The 12,482-nt window shown below is 39.3% G+C and overlaps 1 non-coding gene and 1 gene segment (V, D, J or C); one reads left to right on the top strand and one right to left on the bottom strand.

Annotated features, from left to right (window-relative positions):
* LOC122808929 overlaps positions 1–12,482 on the top strand; it is a 285,071-nt gene that overhangs the window by 155,990 nt on the left and 116,599 nt on the right.
* LOC122809868 lies at positions 9,800–9,908 on the bottom strand. Its single transcript, XR_006365981.1, has one exon. It is a non-coding gene; the product is annotated as a U6 spliceosomal RNA (small nuclear RNA).

The raw sequence follows: 12,482 nt of genomic DNA, 5'->3' as shown, positions 1-12,482 counted from the left end.
CTATATTAGGGTAATTGAAGTCACCTAGTATGATGGTGTTTGGAGATACATTTATCCCCTCCAGTGTTTTCAGGAAAGCCATGTGAGGTTCCTGAGTTTGTGAGGGTGGCCTGTAACATGCTACAATTTGCAGAGCAGTCTTGCCTATGGTTAATTGCACCTGGATGGTCTCCGATGCATCGTGCATTGCCACCAGTCTTGAGGTGTGGGTGTTCTTGATGAATATGGATACCCCCCCTCCTTTCTTGGTATTGTCCGGATTTTGGGGCCGGAACGCATGGTATGAGGTAAAACCTGTTAGTGCTGGGGTGCTCTCTGGAGCCTTGAACCAGGTTTCTGTCACAGCACAGACATCGATGTTCTCCATACTGAGAAGGGCCTCGAGTGCGTGCATTTTGAGATTTAGACTTCTGGCATTGAGCAGCATTACCCTTAGTTTTTTTCCTTTTTTGTGTTCTAGGGTGGTAGATTTAGAATTTGAGCCTTGCCTAAAAAAGGCACTATGGGGGTGGCAAGAGCCTTTGCCAATATCCGGAATCCCAGGGTGACAGGTGCAAGCCGTCCCTTGCGAAGCAGCGTGGCTTGTCCAGCATGTCATCCCAGGCAGACAGACATTGGATCCCCTTTGAATGACACCAGAGTTTAAGCCAATTGTTAAAGCTGATCATCTTATCTCTGTATTGTGGCATCATTCTTGGTGAAGGTAGGATACTGCTCAAGGTCAGGGTCATACCTGCCTGGGCTACATAATCAGAGAGCTCCTCAATGTCTCTTTTCATGTAGTCCAAGGAGGTACGTCTCAGGTCGTTTACACCAGCGTGGACAATGACTGAGTCGTATTTGTACCTGCTGTTGAGAGACCTGAGTGCTTGCGTTATGTGGCGGATTCTAGCGCCCGACAGGCAGCTTACTGTAACTCTCTCCTTACTCAGTCTGGTAAGCAGGACGTCAGTGTGTCTGACTATGGAGTCACCAATGACTAGTGTGTCTGGCATTGTGTTTGGCCTTAAGGGCTGTGACTGTTTGACACTCTGACTGTGAGGTCTATGTGTTGCAGGTGTTGTGTTCTGAGGTGGTGGTTGTTTGGGTGTCTGCTTTGGTGGCCTCTGCTGTTTTGGTAGATTTCTGATCAGAGCCTCCGAGTATGTATTTGTGTGTTTATGTGTATGATTTGAGGTTGTGATGGTACTATGTGAGACTGGGTCTATAGTGTGTGTGGTAACCTTCTCCTCCTGTCTGGTCTTGCCAGTCCTAAGTTGAGAGAGCTCAGCCTCCAGTTTGGCCGTATAGTTGCATCTCTCGCATGTATTTGTGTTTTGTGGGAGGAGGAGAGGGTTGTCTGTGTACATGAGGCAATTGTAACATTGCCTCAATATTCCCAGGTTCACCAGCTGAGCAGGAGAGGATACTAGCAACTGATCCCTCGACATGCTAGAAGGAATAGACAAAAAAACTTTAAAAAGAGATTCTGGGGGATGTGGGTGTCCGAGAAATGGGGTTTCGCCTTTTTGGGGTACTATCTATAACAAGAGTGCTGTATCTTGGTGATAAGTACTGTAGGAGCAAGTGCTAGGTATGACAGATACAGAATAGGCTACTCGGAGTTAGGTAGAGATGCGGCCCTCAAGCTGGTGTAGATGATCTCCAAACTCCTTTCAAAGCTCACTACACACCAATGCCCGGACTTGACTATGGGTGACAGTGTGCTGTCTGTGCCCGCTCCTGGGGGGGCAGGCCTCATCCTCTGAGGTGGTTACACTCGATGGTAGTGCAGGACCAGCAGATGAGGAGGTCCTGGGTTGGGTACCAGATGTGCTGGGACCCGGTGCCACGGCCAGTTGAAGGGGGACAGGCAGATCCGCTGGGATCGGCCTTCCCAGATGTGCTATGGTGCTGAGGTTTTACAACATATGTTGGTTAGTCATGAACAACACATTCCAGGATTAGTCATAACAGCATGCATGGGTGTTCCCATTTACCCAAAACAACAGATTTGAAACAGTTGCATAGCAAACAGAACACATGCATATATGGAACCACAGTGGGGCATTATAACCGCATGCAAGTTACACTGATAGCAACAGGCCACCAATGATAGTATTTGAACAGGGAACATTAATAATCAAATGTTTAAAATTTGTGGAACAATAGGATACATGTCTTAACAGTTGGTTTGGTGTAAAACATACCCGTTGATTTATGTGTTTAGATTACTGGTGCAGATAGGGTGGGGGAGAGAGAGAGATGTCAATTAACAACTGTATAGACTTCAGTTGCTCACAACTTTAATGATCATTGCTCTAATCATTACTCTCCAGGTATTACCTCACTTTACATCAACATATGGCCTTGGGTTTGGCAGTGGTAAGTTTGTATACAGTGTATAATTACAGCCTTCTTACAGATCACTTACACATTTTCTACCTGGCAGACCTATTAAGGAAATTAATGTTAACACTACCTGACTGTTTATACCCATATTCACATAGTCAAGGTTACATAGTGTGTGTGTGTGTGTGTGTGTGTGTGTGTGTGTGTGTGTGTGTGTGTGTGTGTGTGTGTGTGTGTATGTGTGTGTATGTGCGTGTGTGTGTGTGTGTGTGTATTTGTGTGTGTGTGCGTGTGTGTGTGTGTGGTGTGTGAGTGCGCTACTGCTATACTCCACCTTGGTTTCTATCAGTTACCCTGGGTGTTGGCGGCAGTGACCACTACTGTGACAGCATGACACTTGAGGGACATTTCTTGGAGGAGACTACTTGGTGTATGTACTTATCTTGCTGTCATTTGCAGCCTTGGGGTTAGATAGTGGGTGTTGTATACAGTGTATAATTACAGCCTTCTTACAGCTCATTTATCCCTTTTCTTACCTGGTGGATCTGTGGAGGAAATTTCTTTTAACAATACCTGACTGTTTCCTCACATATTCACATATTCTTTGGTGAGATTATGCATACAAGCTTAATACCACTCCCGGGATTCGAACCATGCCTGTTTGTGCAAAAAGGAACAACAAAGCTGTGCTTCATCACAATACACTATTGGAGAACTGCTGTATTGTTTTTGACTGTTTTCTGCATAATATTCTCTTGTTTGGACAATCTGTTTTGTAATTCTGACATTCATGCGTGGCAGATAAGTTCTTATACTGTGTATTCATACCTTCACATATTACAGTATGGAAAACAATAGTTAACACAACATTACTATTTAGGGATCAGATCTTGGTGCATGGAACATTTCTTATAGCTAATCAGTTTTACAACTCTACAATCTTTGTCAGATGACCCTCAATTAATTAATGCTGACAGAGCCATAGTTTCTCTGCAGAACCTGTACACATTTAGATTCATACTACCACATAACAAATTAAACACAACAGTCTGTGGTTTTGAGTTTTATTGACAGGTACTGACACTTTTATTGATATATATCTTGTATGTCACTATTACTCTGCTAATGTCTCATTTATTCAGTACAAACAATACACATTTCTAACTACTAGCAGCCCTTCTATTTATTTGGCCTGGCTACTGCAAGATAGATTTGTACTCACCAGCCTGGCGACGCAGTCTTAGCAGCCTGCTGGCATGGGCGTCCATGCCCTCTCATCTGCAGCTGTACAGGAGATAGAGAAACATTTATGCATACCTTCCCATACTTAGGCTGGACTTTGTTACACAATAATTGATACTGATACTTACACACTGCTGGGAAATTCTGTGCCCAAGCATCTTGGATTCACTGGTCCAAGAGGTCCCTCTTCCTGTGCTTCAGGTCAACATAATGGAGCTGGACCTGCTCAACGGTCCGAGGGATACCAGTAGCACTGGTGTGGTCACATGTGAGATGGTCCCAGGCCTCCACTTTGTACTGGGAGACCTGGTACTGGTCCTGCAGTAGTCTCCCTTCAAGGTCTTTTATGAAGAGTCCGACCATGACCCTGCACTGCTGAATGCCTCAACACTGTGCCTGAAAGTGCATGCCCTTGCCAATGCCAGCCATAGTACCTGCAGTGATTAGCTACAACTGCTTATGTTTGTATTCCCGCTTAATGGGCTTAAATTGGGATGGATTACCACTCTTGCCATAATTGGCCGATTTTGAATATGCTGATCTAAGCTAAGCAATGGTCAAACCCACTTAACAGAGGTAAGCATTGCTTAAAAGGATAGATGGTAAGCACTGCTTATCAGTGTGCAAATCTGCTTAGTTATGCTAATCACTGCTAAGCATTTAAATTTAAGCAATGCTTACACCGGCTGAGCATAGCTGAGCACAATTTAGTGTTGTTCAGCCTTCATTTTATAGACTATCAGGATTGTGGGGTTGATACCTTCTTAATGACATCTTATGATATGTATGTTTACCTTCCATAACATCCCCCTATGTGCTTTCATTACATTATATTCTTTTGTGGCTATACTGTATGTGACAATTGTGTTTATATGGCGGTTTCATACCTGTACTACACTGACACCTCACATTTGGACCTGCTACACTACCCTGTTGACAAATATATATTATTCACTAAATATTTATAAAACATATAGTTTCAATGCTGTTTCCACTTATAAAAATGAATAAACCGCATTGGGGCTTGAACCACGAATAACTGCATGCTAAGCAAAAGTTCAAACCACTACATTATTTCACTTTGGTTATGTTGGCTGTATATTTCTATTTAGCTCCTTTGGATGTTTAAGCAATGCTCGACACAGCTGCGTGATATGCACACCCACTCAGCTACGCTTAAACTTTAGTGGGGATGGAAAAAAAAACAATTATTTGTTTTATTTTTCTTAGTTTAGGGATATGCACATAGTTAACAGTCATACTTCTCCACCTCTTACAGCATAATATCTGAACAAAGCCTAATATGATGGGGGGGGGGGGAGGGGGACAGATTTTAAATATTGCTCTTACAAACTTTGAAAGTTGATGAACAATAGGTTTTGCATTAGCATGACTTACTTGAAGAATGTGGAGTCTTAGACTCAAATGTTTGTCATTATTTAATGACTTTGAGTCTCAGCTCTTTGCCAGGACAGTAGGAAGAGCACACCTGACATATGAGGCACAAATCTGGACATTCTGCAAATATCTTTTCAGTTAGGGGTATGCTAACAGTGTCTGCAGACACTGTTTTTGTTTTCAAAGTGCCATATGGCACTTCTTGAGTGCAGGTGGCATGTTTACTGTGTGAGCAATGCTCGGACATACCCCCTGCATTCGTTCATGGATCGTGCCCGTGCAGGTTATACAGCAGTGCACCTTCATGAATATGTAAGGTGTACTGCTGTGCTAAATGGGCACAATCTGCTCTGTGCAAGAATAGACTTATTCTTGCATGGAGCTTTCATGAATCCCATGGCTTGTTTTTTCAGTAGTGCAAGAGTAATTTAATTTTGTCAGGATTGCAGTTCTATTACAGAGTGACTGGGACAGTTAGGTGAATCTTAACAGTGCATTTCACAAATGTCTGTATATATATCATAGTTGTTTACAATGCTTTTATGCTTTTGAAAGTTCAAGTCCAGGGTGTTAAATGTTAAATGCTTCAGAATTGTAAAAAATTGACTTTTCATGTAAGGGGTGGGAGGATGTGATGATGAAGATGACTATTTTAAATCTGCTAAAATGTCTGTATACATCCAGCCACAACCACTTTTTCCCATTTTTGCAAATAGGGTTGGGGTGTCACTTCAACAGCGACAATCATTTAGAGCCAAAGTTTACACCACTGGGTGGCTAGTCCTGCATATATACTGTCATTACTCTTTTAATACAAGTGTGTGGTATTGATTTTTTTTGAGAAGTAACCTGTACCATAATACATTACAATGTCTGAAAGTAGTCAGTTGAGTGTGAGATGCTAAAGTATTAACATAATTTATTCTGAGCTGCCATGCAGTTGGTAATAAAATTACCTGTGTGTTGTATCTAGTCATAAATTCTGATATTTCTGACCTGACTAACAAAGTAAATAATAGTAGGGTATAATATAGTAACTTCTGATAGAAATAAATAAGTTAAAACATTGTATGAGAATGTGGTGAAGTAAAAGGGAGGTAAGGGAACTTGAGTGAGTTATGTTATGTGAACTTTGGCAAGGTTGACTGTTGCAGGAAAATAGAACAGCTATGGGTCTTACTTCTGCCAATGTAATACATGTCATTCTGTTGAGTAAACAGACCATATCCAGATGGGAGTGCCCTGCATTTTGGTATGTTAGTTACAAGGGAGCATGCAAGATTTTTTGCATGGGGGTGCAAACCCAGAACTACTTCCCCCACCACAGCCATTCCAGTGTCCCACTACTTGGCTATTTCTCCTCAGTTGCCATAAACACCGTTCAAAACTCTGTGTATACTATTTTATTCTTTACTTCTACAATGATTACAGATATTTAGATTTAATTTACAACTTTTATTTCAAATTTTATAACACACACACACACACACACACACACACACACACACACACACACACACACACACACACACACACACACACGCACACACGCCATACGTCTCAATCTCTTAGCACAAGAAATCTGGACAAAGCCTGTTATAATGTTGGGGACAAAGACCCAAAGCTAGGACACATTTAGAAAGTTGCTAGAATAACAGGATTTATGTTAGAATGCATTTTCCTGAAGGATATGAAGTCTGAAGCTCAAATGCATGTCATTATTTAGTAACTTTAATCCTTAGCTCATCCCAGTGATTTGTCAAAAAAAAAGAATTTTTATGAGGAACAAACCAAAATATAAGGGCAAAATCTGGATATTCTGTGAAAATCTGTACAGTTGAGAGGTATGACACACACGCACATATATCCCCCTACCACCTTTGGAAGTGAATAGAACAGCAAGGTTTGCATTAGTATGCATTTTCTGAGGATATTAAGTCTAAAACTCAAATGTCTGCCATTATTTTCTGACTTCAATCCCCAATGATTTGCCAGAAAAACACAATTTTATGAGAAACAAGCAGAAAATATGAGGCAGAAATCTGGATAATTGCAAGGTATGAACCCCCATTACACACACTCCTACCCCCCTCTTACTTACACACACACACACACACACACACACACACACACACACACACACACACACACACACACACACACACACACACACACCCCTACCTTTACCTACTAACTTCTTACATACACTCATACACATCCCTACCTACCTGCCTATTTCTTACATCCACACATCCCTACCTATTTCTTACACACACACACAAACACCCACACACCCACACTTACCTCTCACTTGTACATTCGTCCTCAGTCTAAATGTTTTCTGGAATTCAAATTCTGTGCTGGAGCTGAAGATGTAAACCATTGGTCGCACAGATGCAGAAGTGTCTGTGCGACTGGAAACAAAGGGCATTCTAAAAGAAGAACACCCTTAAAAAAACATTTTTTTTTAATTAAAAGAAAATTAAAACAACATATTTTTTTTTAACTAAAAGAAAATTAATCTCCCGGCCAGCCATTTCCAGGGGGGTGCAAGTGCACTCCTTTGCACATGCCTGCTGATGACCTTGGTCAGATATAACAAAACTCAACAACAAACAGTGAACAGTCACAACTTCAGAAGCACATTTTAAAGATGTTTTTGAGCAAGAGGTCTGTAAAGAAGCTACTTGGCAAGGTCCCCACATTTATTAAACACTGTACATCAGCTTGTCAGCTCCCAAGGAAGGACAGAGTTTCAGAAATTGACCCAAGTGGCCTACATTGACATTCTTCTACCACCAGGATTCTAGAAAGGTGCAGCTTGGGGTGTTACTAATATGGGTATTACAAACAGCCATGTTACCTTCTCTCAAGGTAAGACAGTACACTTCAGTGAAGCTCTTACCTCTACAATGGATGTTCTTGAGAGAAGCAGTTGAGCATAGTTCATAGTTTAGTACTAGGCTAACTGCCCTTGCAAGCCATTTTAAGCCTAGCCAATTATTCCTTGTGAGACTTAAACCCTGCACCTTGTGTTTGTAAGGCAAACACCTTAGCCATTAAGCCACCCTAGGTGACCCAGTCTCTTCCCCCTGTAGAGCTCAGATTGCTTTTGATTTTTTTATTTTCCATATAGTTAGATGTCATGCAGTTCTTACTGCTTCTAGCCAAGCAGTAGGCCATGCCTTCACAGATGAGGAGTTTGTCCTTCACTAAGAAAATGGTAATAAGCCCACACTGTATATCTCACAGTAGTATAAAAATCATGTCATTCCCAATAGGCATTAGACTTAATGGAGACTTGGCTATGATGTTTATTCTGCTGGCAAGTTTATTTATTTAAATATTCATACATGAGTAATATGGAACAAATAGTTAAATGCAAAATAAAGACTAAAACACATCCACAATGAAGCAAAACAGACAAATTTAGCTAACAGTATTGCCCAAAATAATAGAGACATTTACTATAAACAATTAAAGGCAGTGATTGTGGGCACAGTCCCATCTTCTTCATTTGCCAAGTTGGTGTCAGCATAGTGGGAACGAGAGATTTTGTATTAGTTGGAGTCATTTAGACACTTAAGTATCAGAAATGATTAATTTTATATTTAGAATAGTATAACAGAAGATTTAAGGATTTCAAATTACTAATGAATAATAGTACCAGCTTCACTTCCTTCATGAGGTGGAACATTTAGTTACTAAGATATACTGCCCAGATGTTGAAATATTTACTAATGAATAATAGTACCAGCTTCACTTCCTTCATGAGGTGGAGCATTTAGTTACTAAGATATACTGCCCAGATGTTGAAATATTTACTAATGAATAATAGTACCAGCATCATTTCCTTCATGAGGTGGGGCATTTTGTTACTAAGATATACTGCCCAGATGTTGAAATTACTGTGGAGCCTAATGGAAAAAGTTTTAATTCAAAAATAGATAAAAAAACAACATATGTAAATAACTGCCTCAATGCCAAGAGCAGCATTGTATGCCAAGTCTATTTTTATTTATTTTTTATGTTATTTTACAATTTAATAACTAGATTGGTAGGCTGGTCTAGTGACCATTTTCAGCTATTACCCGGGTAGAAGAGTACAATAAAAGTCTGTTATCAGGATTGCAATTCAGTAGTAAAATTAGTACATAACAATAACATATAAAACTGAAGAATAAAACAAAATTTATGAGTCTCATTAAATATTTACAAAATATACTGGTGAAAACATTCCTATACACGATTACCTGCTGTTAAAAGTTTCAAAACTAGCTTGTATCATGAAAGCAAGTGGGTTTCGATACTTTGTGCAAATGCTACCTATTTTTTGCAATGTTTGATTATTTTCAATATTTTTATGTCAGTAGGTAGTTGGCTCTGTATAGCAGACTCTATTTTTGAGAGGGCCTTTTCTCCTGTCACCAGTTTGAAGTTAGGTCTGGCCAAAGTGAGTGTACTTTCTTGGTTGCTCCTAAGGGAATAGCTTTGTTTTTCTGGTTTGAAATTAAAGTAATTATATAAGAGGTGGGTAATAGCCAAGATGTAGCATTTTGTAAATCAAAGATTTAAGGAAAAAACTGGCTGTCTTAGTAATAGGTAGCCAGTGAGCCTTTCTGTATAAGGTGCTGTGCTAGCAAATTCTTTCTGAAAGCAGAACAAATGTATGTATTTTATTTCCAGCAACTTGTATTTTGTGTGTGTGTGTGTGTGTGTGTGTGTGTGTGTGTGTGTGTGTGTGTGTGTGTGTGTGTGTGTGTTTGCTGACTGAAGTGCAATAAGGGGTAGGACATATTCAGTCTTAGGTATTAGCGCATTTTTGGGGAAAGCTATCCTTGCCACCATGAATTTTTGTATGTCATCCTTGCGGAGGGGCCATGCTAATCTTCTCTGTATCATTCCAGTTTTAGTATATGTGCCGCCAAAGCAAGTACAAAATAATTACTACTGCCAAGCCTCGGACCCTGTCAGCTACAGCAAAAGGCATTAGCCCACTAAGACACTCAGCTCAGAATGCGATGGTGTGAAAGTCAAGTATAAAGTTGTTGGTGTTAATTGTGTGAATACTTACGTTTAGTGAGGGGCCTATTTTTACACCAATAGAGTTTTACTTCTTAATATTTGAAGGATAAAATTATTAAAGATCATTTTATTAGAATTTCTAGATTGGCTTCTGAGACTGAAACCCCTTTGAGGCAATTGGTTGAATTTTCCCTAGTCAATATGAATACCACCTCAGGTTTACCCTGAAAGGCCAGTCAATGAAGAAAGAAAGAAAGAAATTGAGGGTACCAGTACTATGTTTTTAGAGACGGACTGCACTAGGGATACTGTTGAAAGGTAAAGAAAACTGACTAACTTTACTTATTTTAAAGGTTAAAGAGACTACTGTGATTAGAAAATCAGAAATAGATCACACAGTTATGCTTTTGCTGTTATACCTTTGATTAATAGTGCTGAAATTAAAACAATTTTGAAAAATAACTGGAAGACAATTTTTGGTAACAAGGACTGTTCTTTTACTGATAAATAAAAGAGAAATTAATATTAAACAAATATTTGAGGCTGGGTCCCCAGTAAAGAAAGGTTATACAGCCTATAAACCACAAAAGACCTTGTGCTTCTAGTAACCATTCAATGTTTAGATATGTTAGTATCAGTCCCAATGTTTGTTTGCATCATGTTGGTCTATTATATGGGACACCTGGTCATTTAATCACAATGCCATGGGTGTTATTTGTATGGCTACATGCTCATTTTTTAAAAGCTTTTATAAGGAGAAAGACCAGCTAGAAACCATTGACAAGAATATTTGAAAAATCTGAATGTTATACAAAAACAAAAATACAAATCATGCACTATTTAAACACAGCATTAGATGTTGGAATATTAAGAAATTAGATGAGGTTATTATGGATCATAGAGACAGGGACTTAGTCTGCTGAAAAACAGGTATCCTAGTGGCAAGGTTGCAAGCTGAGAGGAGTCCAGGTCTGAATGAGCACATTTGTTTAATAAGTATTTTGAAATTAAAGCCTTTATAAATATTTCATAATTCCATGTTAAACTAACAGCGTGTTGAAAATATTACATTTTTTTCTGTTATTAATAAGAAATTATTTTGGTTTTGAAACATACTTATCATCAGGATGCATTTACTTTTTTATCTCTAGATGGCAGCAGTCTACTAGATATTTCTCACTAAACCGCTCCCTCTCTCTATTTATTTATTCAAGTTATTTTTTATTCTGCTTTAGCAGTCATGATTTAACCAAGTACTACATATGACTGCTTTAACTAGGTTAAGATTTTACCTTAATAAATCTGTATTAGCTTTGATATGAACCTATGAAAGTGCTCAGTCAATTTATTTAGCTTCTATATATGTGCTTTTTAAGTTTATTTATTTAGTGCTTCATGTGCTGGTCCAGGGACCCTTCTCAGCCATGACCCGGGCACAAAGGCAGCAACAAGTGCTTAATAGCTACACATGTAATTACAAAAAAATGAAAAGCTTGTATTAATATTAATACACATAGTAGTACATGTAAGACAATTTATAAGATTATATGTAGCTTTTTTACACTATAACAAGTCACGAGACATTATTTGTATGCATACATACTTAGAAGAGTATTAGAATAGCAGTGGATTGGATTCTTCTGCATATATGTCAGTCAAATGGCATTTCACATGCAATGGCTAGAATTGCATCTATTATCAATAAAGCAATTGCAACAGAAAGATTGGTTAAAGTAATCCATTAGTTTCTGCATAAATTACGAGTTATATGTTTCTTTTGTAAGATCAGAAGGAGGTAGCTTCAGTTTATTTCTAGTGATGTCAGACTTCAGGAACGTAGGGATACTTTGATGTTTCTTAATGACTGCTGCAATACTTCTGTCTCAAAGATCAAGTGAAGCTAAATTCTGCACTTCTTTGTTCAAGAATGCACTGAATGTCCATCCCTTAGCCTACAGACATCTTCTTCTGACCTCTGATCTTTGTGTAGACAAAGACAAATTGTGTAGTGATATTGACTGCTCTAATCCACAACACCCACGTTTCTCATTATCAGCATTTTCCTTTTATAGCCTAACATGGGTGGTGCAGTGGTGCAGTGGTTAAAGTTGTTGCTTCACAGCAAACGGTTCTCCAGTTCAATTCTCGGCTGGGGTACCTTCAATGCAGAGTCTGCATGTCCTCCCTGCATTTGTGTAGCTTTTCTCCCACATTCCAAAGACATGCAGCTGGAGCATTTCTCCCCAGGCCTCTGCTGAAAATAGGCTCTATCCTACTCAGGCTTTCCCAGTCAACAGATGTTAAATAAATATGGGAGCTCTTGTTCTCACACATGATTCTGTCTGCTGGCCTCCTTTAGTTTTTGCTTTAACTCCCGTGATTGCCTTACTCTCCCACTTTTTCCAACAACTTTTCTCGTAACATAACCACATGCTTTTATTCTTTGTCAGCTATGCAGACTTTCTATTAATACAGATCTCTCTAAC

Source organism: Protopterus annectens, chromosome 8.part0 (genome assembly GCF_019279795.1).
Source record: "Protopterus annectens isolate FY-2018-M chromosome 8.part0, PAN1.0, whole genome shotgun sequence".
NCBI classification, from domain to species: Eukaryota; Metazoa; Chordata; order Ceratodontiformes; family Protopteridae; genus Protopterus; species Protopterus annectens.
Note: the sequence above shows the minus strand (reverse complement) of the source record. Positions and strands in the feature narration are given on the sequence as shown.